The sequence below is a fragment of the Nannospalax galili genome, unplaced genomic scaffold (assembly GCF_000622305.1).
Source record: "Nannospalax galili isolate Female #2095 unplaced genomic scaffold, S.galili_v1.0 scaffold238, whole genome shotgun sequence".
NCBI classification, from domain to species: domain Eukaryota; kingdom Metazoa; phylum Chordata; class Mammalia; order Rodentia; family Spalacidae; genus Nannospalax; species Nannospalax galili.
The window spans coordinates 3,117,111-3,131,897 of record NW_008341888.1 but is presented as its reverse complement, the minus strand read 5'-3'; positions in this window follow the sequence as shown (position 1 = coordinate 3,131,897).

Genomic DNA, 14,787 nt, shown 5'->3' with positions numbered 1-14,787 from the left:
ACTGGGCTAAGGGTTTGTTTATCTTATTTATCTTTTCAAAGAACCAGCTCTTAGATTCATTAATTCTTTATATTGTTTTTTTTATTTCAATTTCATTTATTTCTGGTTTGATTTTGTTGTTTTCTTCTCATCTACTAGGTTTGGGTTTGTTTTTTTCTTACCTTTCCAGTTTTCAGTTGCACTGTTAAGTCATTTATATGTGTTCTTTCTGATTTTTTAATGTAAGCACTTAGAGCTATAAACTTCCCTCTCAAGACTGCTTTTAAAGTGTCACAGAGGTTTTGTTATGTTGTGTTATCATTTTCATTTAGTTTCAGGAATACATTTGTTTCTTTTTTAATTTCTTGTTTGACTCGCTTATCAACAAGGAGTGTGTTGTTTACTCTCTATGAGTTTGTGTAGTTACTAGAGATTTTTGTATATGTTGAGGTTTGTTTTGTGTCCCAGTACATGGTCAGTTTTAGAGAGACTTGCATGGACTGCTTAATAGAAAGTGTATTCTTTGGTGCTTGGGTGGAATATATTGCAGATGTCTGTTATGTTCATTTGATGTAAGATGTCATTTAATTAAGATGTCTCTCTGTTTATTCTTTGTCCTGGTGACTTATCTATTGCAGATAGTGGAGTACTGAAGTTACCAATCATGACTGAGTTGGGGTTATTCTGTATCTTAAAGTTATGTAGTAATGTTTTTATGAAATTAGGTGCAACAAAGTTTGGTACACTCCTGTTCATGATTTTAATATCTTCTTGGTCAATTGTTCACTTGATCATAATGAAGTGACACTCTTTATCTCTTCCAATTAGTTTTAGTTTGAAGTCTTTTTTGTCAGATACTAGAATTGCAACACCTGCTTGCTGCTTAGTGCCATTTCTTTGGAATATATGTTCTTACATCATTTCACCTTCATGTAGTGCCTATCTTTGAAGGTGAGACAAGTTTCCTGAAGACAACAAAAATATGGATTTTATTTCTTAATCCATTCCACTATCCTGTGTCTTTTGACTGGGGAGTTAAAGTCTTTGATATTTAGAATTATTATGTGTATTGGTTACTGTCATTTAAATTTTTGTTTTTGGTCCTATTTTTTATTTCTGTAATTATACCTCCCTTGGTTTTCTTTCTTGAAACTCTTGGGTATAGTCATTCCTATCTTTGATCCTTTATATTGTGTCAAGTATTCTTTGTAGGGCTGGTTTGCTAGGCATGGATTCTTTCAGCCTATTCATGTCATGGAAAGTTTTCCATTCGCCTTTGACTCTAATAGTTTTGTTGGGCAAAGTATTCTGGGTTGGTATCCATGGTCATATAAAACTGGAACTACTTTGGTCCAGGCTCTTCTGGCTTTCTTAGTTTGCATGGAAAATTTAGCTGTAATTCTGATGGATTTTCCTTTATACTTATCTTGTTGTTTTTCTCTAGCAGCTTTCAGTATCCTTTTTGTTCTGTATAGTGTTTTTGCTATGATGTGCTGTGGGGATGAAGGATAGTGCCCCTCAGACCCCCTCCCTGCCCTCTGAGAAAGAGCTACCCTCTGCCTGACTCTGGAAATCCCCTCCATTGTTCAAACCCTTTCCTGGTACATCTGTTTATGGTTTCTATGGAAATGGTCCAGGGCAGGAGAGGAAGAACGTTCTGCCCTAGGTAAGCTAGCCAGTGGTTGTACAGGTTAAGGCTCTGGAAATCAGCCCTAGATTGTTCAAATCCTTTCCTGGTTCTTTTGTATGGTTTATATAGAAATCCCCTGCTTTGTGGTTTTTGTGGTTTTTGTGCTTAAAAGCCCTGTGTTTTCACAGCTTGAGGTTTCAGTACAGCTCCTGAGACTGTCTGTGTCCTCAGTTGGTTGGCTCCAATAAAGCGCTTGTGATTTTACTGGGACTCAGTGTCTGAGTGGTCAATTCAGGGAATTCTTCAGACCCTGAATATTTTCGGGGCTCTTCCTGGATTCCCTAAAGACCCTCGGTCTGTTTCCTGTCTTTTTCTGTCCTCCGTCTGGCACCTGGAGACTTCAGTTCTGATTCCTCCCACGGTGAGTCTGTTTCGGTTTCTGTTCTGACTGTCCAGACTTCTGGGGGCTCAAGGGGGAGAAACTGGATGCAGCATTGCTCCCTGAGCAGGAGGACAGGGGATGCCCCAACCCTCCATTTGATTGGTTGACTGTGTGGCCTTTGGGCATTTGCCATTGACCCTAGTTGTGCCCGCAGTGACAATCGAACTTGCAGTGACTCTCCAACATGCAGCGCTTTCATTTTGTGTCATCCTGGTTTCAAGTCTCTGTTTCCTGTTTGTCTTGTTCTCATTGCTCTCTGTTTTGGATTAATCCTTTTCTTTTCCATTATGGGTCAGATTCCTTCATCTGAAGATATTCCCCTTGACCTAATTGTTTCTCATTTTAAAGATTTCCAAAAGGTGACTGCAATCTCTGGAGACACTGTCTATCTGGGGAAATTCCAGACCCTTTGGTCTCTTGAATGGCTGTCCTTTGATGTAGGGTGGCCCTCTACTGGGTCCTTTGAGATTAAGAAGCTTTCTTCTCTTCAGGCCATGATCCTTGGAAGCCCAGGACACCCTGATCAGGTTCCTCATGTCATGGCTTACTTTTACCTTTTGGACAAACCTCCCAAATGGTTGCGACCCAATTTACCTCCTTCTCCCTCAAAATCCTCCCTCTTGTTTCTGGGTCCTCGACAGACTCTTCTCCAGTCTCACCCACCTCCTGTCCTCCTCCCTTCAACTGAGGACTCTTTCTTGGATCCTCCTCCTTACTCACATTCCCCAACTGCTCCTCCTCCTTCCCCAGCCTCTCCTCCTTCCCCAATCACCCCTCCATTCCTCACCCCTCTCCACACATGTTCAGGATAGCCCTACAGGCCTGAAGTGACTCCTGCCATCTTTCCCCTCCATGCTATGGCCCCACCAGACTCCTCTGGCCATAGTTTTCTTGTTTATACTCCCTTCTCAACTAGTGATCTTTATAATTGGAAATTGAAAAATCCCCCTTTCTCTGAAAAACCACAGCCTTGACTGGGTTGTTGGAGACGATTTTCCTTACCCATCAACCCACATGGGACAATGTCCACCAACTCTTCCTCACTCTGTTCACCACTGAGGAATATACCTGGATCCTCTCAGAGGCCCGGAAACGGGTGCCGTCTGAGAATGGCCGATTCACTGAGGATCCAACGGGGATTGAGGACACCTTTGCTTGACACCACCCCAGATGGGACCCCAACACCTGTGAAGGTAGGGAAGCACTCAAACTCTATTGCCAGATTCTTATGGGAGGTCTCCAGGCTGTTGCCAAAAAGCCTACGAATTTGTCAAAAGTCAGTCAGGTTTTACATGGACAGACAGAAGCTCCAGAACAGTTTCTGGAAAGGCTTATGGAGGCTTATAGAGCCTACACTCCTACTGACCCTGAGGCACCAGAGAACCAACGAGCCATAAACGTAGCCTTTGTGACTCAGTCAGTATCTGACGTCTGCAAAAAGTTACAAAAGTTGGATGGTTTCAAAGGTAAGAGTCTCTCTGAATTGCTTGAAATACCCCAAAAAGTTTTTAATAACCGTGAGACCCAGGAAGAACATGAGGAACGTCACAACTGAAAACTGGCCTGAGCTTTGGCACTAAGAGAAGGAGAATGCCCCTGGAGGATATATCCTCTGGGGAAGCAGAACTGGCAGACTGGACCACCTCCCAAAAACAAGAGAGACCAATGTGCTTACTGCAAGGAGATGGGACACTGGATTTGGGATTGTACTCAGTGTCATAAAGGAGCTCAAAAGGTACTTGAATTAAAGAACTGAGGGGGTCAGGGCTCCTCTCCCCTCCCTGATCCCCAGCTAACCCTAAAAGTGGGAGGGAGGCCTATTGACTTTTTGGTTGATACCGGCACCACCTTCTTGGTTCTAAAGAAGCCCCTTGGCCCCCTGGCCTCATGGCAGCACACCTACATTCAAGGAGTTGCAGGTAGCCACTCTTATCCTTGGACCACTCAGAGAACTGTCAATTTGGGCATGGGGCATATTCAACATTCCTTCATGGTTATTCCTGACTCTTCTTACCTACTACTGGGCAGAGACTTGCTAAGTAAACTTGGGTCCTCAATTCATTTTTGACAAAGATAAGGTCAATGTAGAAACCACCAGATTTGTTCTCACCCTGTGGGCTGAGGCTGAATACCATCTCCATGAGGAGCCCCCTCTGGACCAACTGGTGTCCCTAACTGCTAAGTTGATACAAGCAATCCCTCAGGTCTGAGCTGAGGGTAACCCCCTAGGATTTGCAGCCCACTAACCACCCATGGTGATCTCTCTGGAGGCCTTTGCCAGTCCAGTTCGGGTATGACAATACCTGATATCTCTTGAAGCACGTGCCTCTATGTGGATCCACCTAAAAAGACTCCAGGAATCTGGCATTTTGATCCCCTGTCAGTTCCCCTGGAATACCCCACTACTCCCCATGAAGAAACCAGGAACTAATGACTATAGACCTGTACAGGATCTGAGAGAGGTAAATAAGAGAGTCATGGACATACACTCCACTGTGCCTAATCCTTACAGTCTCCTGAGCTCCCTGGCCCCTGACAGGATGATTTATATTGTCCTGGATTTGAAAGATGCCTTTTTCAGTATCCCTTTGGACAAGGGGAGCCAATCCATCTTTGCCTTTGAATGGCAAGATACTGAAGAAGGGTTCTGTGGCCAACTGACATGGACTAGGCTTCCACAAGGGTTTAAGAACTCCCCCACCATCTTGGTGAGGCCTTGCATGAAGACCTGCAAGAGTTCTGAACTGCTCACCCTGAAGTTTCTCTTCTGCAATACGTAGATGATTTGCTCCTCACCACTTCTGACCACTCCTCTTTCCTAGAGGCTACAGAAGACTTATTGAAGGAACGTCAACATCTGGAGTACAAAGTTTTGGCTAAAAAGGCTTGGATCTGCCACGAGGAGGTACAGTATCTGGGGTTTCAGTTGGAAGGGGGTATGTGCAGGCTCTCCTCTGCAAGGAAAATGGCTGTCCTGGACATCCCCATTCCCCAGAGTCAGAGGCAAGTCAGAGAATTCCTGGGGTCAGCTGGATATTGTCACCTATGGGTGCCTGGTTTTGCAGAACTGGCCAAGCCTCTATATGAGGTAACAAGGGGGGAGGAACCCTCAGCATTCTCCTGAGATGAACAACAGCAGTCCTTTGACAACCTGAAACTGGCCCTCGCTTCTGCACCAGCCCTAGCCCTGCCAGATGTCTTGAGGCCCTTCTACTTTTATGTAGATGAATAGCTAGGTGTAGCAAAGGGAGTTCTTGCTCAGACTTTGGGCCCCTGGAAGAAACCGGTGGCCTACCTCTCAAAGAAATTAGACTCAGTAGTGGCTGGATAGCCAGCCTGTCTGAAGATTATAGCAGCCACCACAGTCCTAGTTAAGGATGCTGAAAAGCTCACCTTGGGGCAACAACTGATTGTGACTACCTCCCATGCTATTGAAGGGGTACTGAGGGCCCTGCCTGATCACTGGCTCTCCAACCAATCTCTCCTACTAGATGTGCCTCGCCTGACATATGGTGACCAGTGCCTTAAACCCTGCATTCCTGCTCCCTGAGACTAAGTCTGAGACAGCTGTGCATTGTGACTGCTCTGAACTGCTGCAATATGTCCAGGGAAGCTGACCTGACCTCACTGACATACCACGGAAGAGCCCTGACTTGGTGATGTACACAGACAGGAGTAGTTACATAAAAGATGGAGTCAGGTATTCAGGGGCAGCAGTAGTCACCCAGGAAGACGTCCTATGGGTGGAAGCCCTGCCGAAAGGAATCTCTGCACAAAAGGCCAAACTGATAGCCTTGATCCAGGTGCTAAGACTGGGAGACATGAGCCATCTATCGAGAAAGAGGCCACCTGACATCAGAAGACTAGCAAAAATAAACAAGAGATCATTGATTTGTTAAGAGTCATATGGATGCCCAAAAGAGTGGCGGTTATTCACTGCCCAGGACACCAAAAGAATAACACTCCTGAGGCCCGAGGAAATCAAAAGGCACATCAAGTTGCCAAGGAAGCAGCAGAATCCCCTTCCGAACCTGTGCTCTTAGCCCTGACAAATCCTATGTTACCTGAAAAGCCTTCATACACAGAAAAGGATGACACGTATTTCCAGACAATTCCAAATGGGTATGTCTCCTCAGGATGGAGACTCACTCCAGATGGCAAGGTCATCCTCTCCCACCACCTGGGGGAAATGCTGGTTCACCAACTTCATGAAGGAACCCACATGGGAAAAGAAAAGATCAGGTTATTACTAACTAGATGCTTCCAGTTTCCTTCCTCAACAGCTAATATACAGGACATCACCTCCAGATGCATGGCATGCCAGATGACTAATGCCTACCCAAAAAATGATAAATCCTCAGGAAAACGTGAAAGAGGGACTTTCCCTGGAGTCCAATGGGAAGTAGACTTCACTGAGGTAAAGCTGGGTCAGTTTGGATATAAATATTTACTGGTTTTTGTAGACACCTTTTCAGGATGGGTAGAAGCCTTTCCCACCAAAAAGGAAAGGGTGACCATGGTTGCCAAGAAGCTATTGGATGAATTCATTCCCAGGTTTGGTGTGCCCTTCACGTTGGGATCTGATAATGGACCAGTGTTTATCTCTCAGGTAATACAGGCCTTAGCAAAGGCCCTTGTAATAAATTGGAAACTACATTGTACATACCATCCCCAGAGTTCAAGACAGGTAGAGAGAATGAATCAGACCATTAAGGAGACCTTGACTAAATTAACCCTAGAATCTGGTGAAGACTGGGTGGCTTTCCTCCCTTTTGCCCCCCTTAGAGTTAGAAACTCCCCTTATATCCAAGGAATTACTCCTTTTGAAATTCTCTTTGGGAGAACCTCTCCCCTGGTCCTGGATTAAGGTCAGAATTATTGGCTGAAATATCTTATCATGAAATCCTCCAGTCTGTTAGGGCCTTGCAGGCAATACAAGAGCACCTCCACCTTTTGATCCGGCACGTGCACGAACTGTCCCCCGTCACTCCACATCCTTACCAACGTGAAGACATTGTCTGGATAAAGCAACATCAGAAGGAAACATTGGCCCCTCGGTGGAAAGGACCATTCACTGTGATCCTGACAACTCCCACAGCAGTGAAAGTGAATGGACAGCACTCTTGGATACATCATTCACACGTCAAACCTGCCCAGAATGACCAGAAGAGGTAGAAGGTCCAACCCCACCCAGAAGACCCCCTAAAACTCTGACTGATAAAAGACAGCCCATCTACTACTCCCCCACTGTAATTAGGACTCTTCTTTTCTTAAATCTACCCCTTGGGACTAATCCCCAGGGAGTTTACCAACCCCAGACTTACGTCTGGAAATTATCTGATATAAAAACTGGAAAAACTATTATGGAAGTTACGCCCCCTAATCCTCAGGTCGCTCCCTGATTTAAAACTGATCTGTGTTCCTTATGGCCGATGCTTGTCTCCCTAAAACAATTGGTAGCCAATAGTGTCTGTGGGGGATCATTTGGGGGATCAGTAGCAATAGCAATGTCAGGAGCATCTGGACAAGCATCCCTTCTTGCTACTGGATGCAGAGATGGCACTATAGGTGCAGTAAAGGCCTTGGGAATGGCCTTCTATGCATTCCTGGAAAACATGGGAACTGATTGTGATGATGAGGGAAGTTATTTCAGTGCTCACTGGGGATGTGAAGCTTGGGCCCCAATGTTCCTTAAACAACAAGATCCATACCTTAGTATCAAATTGGAAAAAAATAAGTCTTGCTCAGTTCCCAGGACCTGCAACCCACTTACTATAACCTTAAAGAGGTGGGATGTTTTTTCAGCAGACCAAAAATGGGACATGGGCCATACATGGGGACTAAGAGCCTATGTGTCTGGTATGGACCCCGGAACCCTATTCACAATTCAAAGATTCCCAAGAACCATACCACCTAGATCCATAGGGCCTTTGGCAGAGCTTAAGCTGGATTTCCCTCCTCCCTCTTTGAGGACCCCCAGCTTAAACACACTCCCAACTACAAGGGTGATACCTTTAAAGGATAAAGACCCCCCCCGAGAGGGAGCCTCTTATAAATAATATACAGTCCACTTTTCAATATTTGAATAACATGCACCCTGAGATGACCAGGGATTGTTGGCTCTGCCTGGATCCCCGACCACCCTATTATATAGGTTTTGCCCTTACTGTAACAAAAAAGAATTAAAATTAGTACCCATGAATGATACTGCCTCATGCCCCTGGGAAACCGCTTTCACCCTAGGAGATCTACAAGCCCAAGGGACTTGCTTCATGTCAAACGAATATCCCTTAACCACCTCTCCTTACTTTGGAATTTGTAACCAGTCCTATATCCTACCTGAGGACACCTGGCCTATAGGAGATACTCAACTACTTGCTACCTCCTGATCTACTTGGTTTGCTTGTTCTTCTGGCTTAACCCCTTGCCTACACCCCAGTTACTTCAAGGGAAGAAAAGAATTTTGTGTCCTGGTACATGTCATGCTCCAAGTATATTACTATGGGGGAGATGCGGGTAGACACCATATGGACCTCTCCTGGCCTTGCAGGGCAGCAACCACCACCATTCTAGTCCCCCTCAACATGGGGATGGGGATAGCTGGGTCTGCCACCATCAGAACAGCGGCATGGGTCACAAGTGACCGGAACTTAAGGATCTTGAGTGAACAGGTTGATAAAGATATCAGAAGATTACATGTCACTGCTTCCTATTTAGAGAAACAAGTCGACTCCTTAGCTGAAGTAGTCCTATAAAATAGAAGGGGCCTTGACTTACTGTTTCTTAAAGAAGGTGGACTCTGTATGGCTTTAGGAGAAACGTTTTTATGCGAACCATTCATGTGTGATTAAGGACACCCTGGCTCAGGTTAAACAGAGTCTCCTAGAATGAGAAGAGCTTAGAAAGGGTTCCCAGAACTGGTTTGAGTCCCTCTTCTCCTGGTCACGATGGCGTGCCACCCCTATTATTGCTCTGGTAGGTCCCCTCTTAATTCTTTTGGCACTGTTAACCTTTGTACCCTGTATCTTTAATGCCCTAGTCAAGTTTGTTAAACAAAGGGTCTCCGCTGTACAACTGATGGCTATGAGGGAAAATTACAATCCCCTAGACAACACATATGAATTGATGGTTTGATTCAAGAAGATTTCCCAAAACAAAAGGGGGGAATGAAGGAGAGTGCCCCTCAGACCCCCTCCCTGCCCTCTGAGAAAGAGCTGCCCTCCGCCTGTCTCTGGAAATCCCCTCCATTGTCCAAACCCTTTTCTGGTACATCTGTTTATGGTTTCTATGGAAATGGACCAGGGCAGAAGAGGAAGAATGTTCTGCCCCAGGTAAGCTAGCCAATGGTTGTATAGGTTAAGGGCTCTGGAAATCAGCCCTAGATTGTTCAAATCCTTTCTTGGTTCTTCTGTTTATGGTTTCTATAGAAGGCCCCTGCTTTGTGTTTTTTGCAGGTTTTGTGCTTAAAAGCCCTGCATTTTCACAGCTTGAGGTTGCAGTACAGCTCCCGAGACTGTCTGTGTCACCAGCCAGTCAGCTCCAATAAAGCACTTGTGTTTTTACTGAGACTCAGTGTCTCAGTGGTCAATTCAGGGAATTCTTCAGACCTCGAACAGGGGGTTTCTATTCTGGTCCTGTCTAATTGGTGTTCTACGTGCTTCTTGTATCTATATTGGTATGTCTTTCCTTAATTTGGGGACGTTTTCTTTTATAATCCTGTTAAAGATCTGGTGGATGCCACTGTCCTGAGAGTCTTCTCCTTCCTCTATGCCTATGATGCATAGATTTGGACTTTACATCGTATCCCATATTTCATGAATATTCCATTCTTGTGCTTGCTAATTTTTTTATAGTCTTTGTTAGGATTCCAGTTCTTCAACATTGTCATCTAGTCTTGATATCTTATTTTTTATTTCATTTATTCTGGTTGTGAGACTTTCTTCTCTTGTTTCAAATTGACTTATTGAGTTTTTCAATTCCATATTAATTTTGACTTGGGTTTTTCAACATTTCTCTCTTTTTTTGTGAATTCACTTTTTAAGTCCTTAATTGTTTTTGCTATTCCATTCAGCTGTATATTTGAGCTTCCATAACAAGTTTATATCTATCCTCTTTGAGTTGTTTGCTTGTTCTTTATGATATTTGATTATGTTCATTATTGTTCTTTTAAACCTTGTGCCATGGGGTTCCTCAAGGCGGTTCTCATTATTGTACATTTCTGTAGGACTGGTGCAAATTGTTGGGGGCATATTCTCTTGTTTTTCATATTATTTGTGTTTTTTCATTGCCATTTAAGCATAGTTCTGTTTACATTGTTGTTGCAGATTGAATCTTTTTGCTCAGTATGAAAAGTTTGCTGTTCTGTGCTCTCAGTATAGTAGGCTGGAATGGGTAGTAGGCAGGTCTGTGGTAGACAGATCAGGAGTGGGGCCAAGGGAAAAACCGGGATGTGGACAGGCTTTGGAGGGTCTAACAAACAAAGCTAGAGAATTGACCTAGTCTGGGTGCATGAGATCAGGACGCAATTGGCAGATCTGGACTATGAGGGAAGTTCAGAGATCTGGGACAGAAAGAGTAAGAACAGGTCTGGGCCCAAGTTTAGAAGGAGGATCCAGTGTAGGGAAAGAGTGGAGCTGCTCAGGCTTCAGGAGAATCAAGGTGCAGTGGGCAGAATCTGACTTACCAGGGTGGTAGGCAATTATGAGGCTGGCAGATCAGGAGGCCAGGTACAAGGTTGGTGTAGGAATAGCCTGTGGAGAATCTCTAACTTTGTCATTTTTATGTTTGCTGTAATAATGTTAATCAAAGTCTGGAGATATTTAGACACTCAATTTTCATTTTTCATTTTATTATTTATTTGTGTATTGGGTGGTACGCACATGTTCATGTATTTGTGCATGTGGGTGTGTGCATGTGCTCATGTGTTTGGAGGACAGAGGTCAACTGCAGATTTTATTCCTTGGGAACTATCCACCTCATTTTTGAAATAGAATCTCTCCTTAACTGGGACCTACAGTTCACCCATTTACCTTGGCTAGCTAGTCAGCAAGTCCCAGGGACTTCTTTATCTCAACCTCCCAATGCTGGGAGTACAAACAAGTGACACCATGCTTGACTTTTTACTTGCATGTTGGATATTAAACTCATATTTTCATGATTGTGTGACAAGCACTTTACATCTCCACAACCCCTTGTTATTTTTTTGTTATAGGTAAATGATTAAATGTTTTGTTACCTGAAGTTCATTTTAAGAAATTCAATGAGAGAAGCTGGGGAGATGGCTCAGTGGTTAAGAGCAATTACTGCCATACCAGAGGACTCTGCTTAGGTTCCCAGAACCTACAAGGCAGCTAACACTTATTCTTAACACCAATTCCAGGAGATGGGACACCTTTTTCTGGCCTCTGAGATCAACTCAAGCCTGTACATGATATACTTACATACATACAATTAAAGTAAAAACAAATTAATTTGAAAAAGAAATTCAGTGAGAGATAGGAACAGAAGAAAGTTAAAACTTTTTTCAGAATTACTTAATATTTTTAGAAAGAATTTTCTATCCTTTTATACATTTATATAATATACATTATTATTCCAAATCTGGAGTTGCACTGGGGAAGAGCAAAATCAAGAAAAAATTAAAAGCACAAAACACCAAAAGAGTAATTCGATGACATAAATATCTGCTAATCTGTGCCTAAAATAATAGAGTCATCAACAAAAGAGTATTTCCCCTTGGAGCCCCTCCCACTCACGGGTGTTTTTTTCCACTTTTTCTTAGTAAATCTGCGTTTACTCTACTTAAAATAATAATGGAGTCATCTCACATTAAAAGACAAATTCAAGTATTATATATGTGTTGTATGTGTAAACATATTGTGGTGGTTTGAATGAGACTATCTCCCACAGACTCCCAGTAATTGGATGTTCTGTCCCCAGTAGGTGGCACTGTTTTGGAGGTCTTAGAAGGTGTGGCCTTGCTGTAGGAAGCATGTCACTAGAGGCGGGCTTTGAGAGTTCTTAAGGCTTGCTGGATTTCCAGTCATGCTCTGCTTCCTGTGCCTGCTTGAAGATGAGAATGTTCCTCTCGCCTCCATGATGGACTCTGACTCCTTTGGAACCATAAGCTCAAATAAAATTTTACTTTAATATTTTCCCTGGTCACAGTGTTTTATTACAGCGAGAGAAAAGGAGCTAATACAGCTGTGAAGATCCTGACCACATGGGTTTTGGAGGAATGTGGAAGAATTTAGAAGTTTGGACTAGAAAACTGCTTGAATTCTGTAATCAGAGCTTAATGAGCTGTTCTAGTAGGAACCTGGAATAAAGTAGTGCTGAGAGCAAAGTAGTTCCAGAGGAAACTAAGGACTTAAGCAGCAACTGGGTTATTTTGGCAGAGTCTGGCTGTTGTCTGCCCACATTCTAAGAACTTGCCTGAGACTAAATTGGAAAGTAATGGACTAATTTCGTCGGGGGAGGAAATTTCAAGACAGCCTAATGATGGTGTGGCTATTAATGTTGAATATTATGCAGATCTACAGTGAAAAAGAGCAAATGGTGTAGAAAAAATGCAGAATGCACAGTTTGTATTGAAAAAGAGCACTAGGAAGATTAATGGTGGCACACAGGCATGTGTTGAAGAAGAGGCTCCCTTTGATAAGGAGGTTAGAGTTATTGAGAGGCCTAGAGATTTACACTTAAACAATGGAAAGTGTACCTTCAATGCAAGACCACACCCAGCTAAGCCTCCAGCTTGTGAAAAGAAAATTCCAGAGGGGTTTCCTACTTCTAGAAAACCACAACATAGAAAAGCTGCTGGTCATTTATGCAGCAGGCCAGAGTCCACACCAGACAAGTAGTGGAACTTCACAGTGTTATTCATGTGGTGCTGCCTTTAAAGGCATGAAAGATGCAAGAGTGAATGGATCATCGGTTCTTCCCCTGCAGTTTCAGAGAAATGCCAAGGCCAGGTAGCATGGCAAAGGTATCCTTGAATAAAGAAGGCCCTGACAGGCTAACAGGAATGCAGCTGTGAAGGTGAAATCTTGTTGGCAGTGAGGATCCCAAATTTGGAGATGCTAGAGCCATGGAACATCTACCAAGGAGAACTGCATACAGGGAGTGGGACCAGCCCAAGAGAGAAGGGCTAAGCCAGGTAAGCCCTTTGGAAGTCCCAGAAGTTGGACATAGAGCTATTGGTTTTGATGTGTTCCCTGCTGGGTATCAGTCTTGTTTTGGTAGGGTATTTCCTCAGTATGCCCCCATTTCTCCTTTTTGGAATGGGAATGTGTATTCTGTTCAATTCTGTGTTGGAAGTATGCAATTTTTCTTTTGATTTTACAGGGGCTTACAGTTAAAGAAATTGCCTTGGATCTCAGAAGAGACTTTGTGCTCTGGACTTTTGAATACTATTGAGACTGGTAAAGACTATGGGAACTTTTAAGGATGAACTAAATGCATTTTGCATCTTATATGATCATAAGCCTATGGGGGGCAGGAAGTGGAATGTGGTGGTTTGAATGAGAATGTCCTTGATAGGCTCAACATATTTAGATATCTCATCCCCAGTTGGTGGCACTGATTTGGGAGGTCTTAGGAAGTATGACCTTGCTGGAGGAAGCATGTCACTGGCGGTGGGCTTTGAGAGTTATTAAGCCTTGCTTGATTTCCAGTCATGCTGTTTCCTGTGCCTGCTTGAAGATGTCAGCACTCCTTTCTCCCCACCATGATGGACTCCTGATTTCTCTAGAATTGTAAGCTCAAATAAACTTTTCCTGTTATAAGTTCTCTTGGTAATGGTGTTTTATAACAGCAACAGAAAAGTAACTAATACACATATGTATGTTTGCATGTATGTGGGCACACATGTGGGGGTCAGCAAGTGCTTTCAAGTGTCATCCTTGATTGTTATTTAGGCAATATATTGAGACAGGGTCTCTGATTTGAACCTAGAGTTCACTGGTTTGACTATTCTAGTTAACCATATTGCTCCAAAGATCTCCTGTCTCTGCCTCTCAAGGGTTGTGATTACAGGTGGGCCACCATGTCTGCCCAGCATTTTTCATAGGTGCTGATCTAAATTCAGGTCCTCTTTCTTGAATACCAAGTACTTTATCCACTGAGCTATCTCCCCAGCCCCAATCAATATATACTCTTTAACTGGGTGAATTATGTGTTATGTGGATTATATCTATAAATTTATTTCTAAAAATTCTTGTGAGAGAATGCCAATATCTGATTCATATTCCTATTGGCATCAATTGATTGTTTTTTCTCACTTTATGCTTTAGTTTCTCATGGTTACCATTACAAAGTACCCTAAAGGAGGGGGCTTAAGGAACAGAACTTTATTGCTTCATAGTTCTAGTGGATAGAAGTCAAGGTGCTGGCAGTAATAGCTCCTTTTGAGGTTTAAGAAAGGTAATCTATTCTGTGCTTCTCATCTAACTACTTATAGTTTAGTGTGTAGGTTCTGACTATTATGGCTGCTTTATTTCTTTTGGCTCTACTTGATCTCCTCTTTTATCCATGCTGGTGCCACCTGTTGGTATGAAAACGTCTGTCTTGCTGTCATTAGGTGAGGAGTGCTACTAATGTCATTAGGTGAGGTGTAAAGAATACCATCCCATTGTACAGAGAGAATTTTCCCTTTACTGTTTTCTGTTCACTCAATTCCCATCGGCTCCTCACTCTGTCTAAAGTAACGACACCAAATTGGCGGGGGGGGGGACTTAAA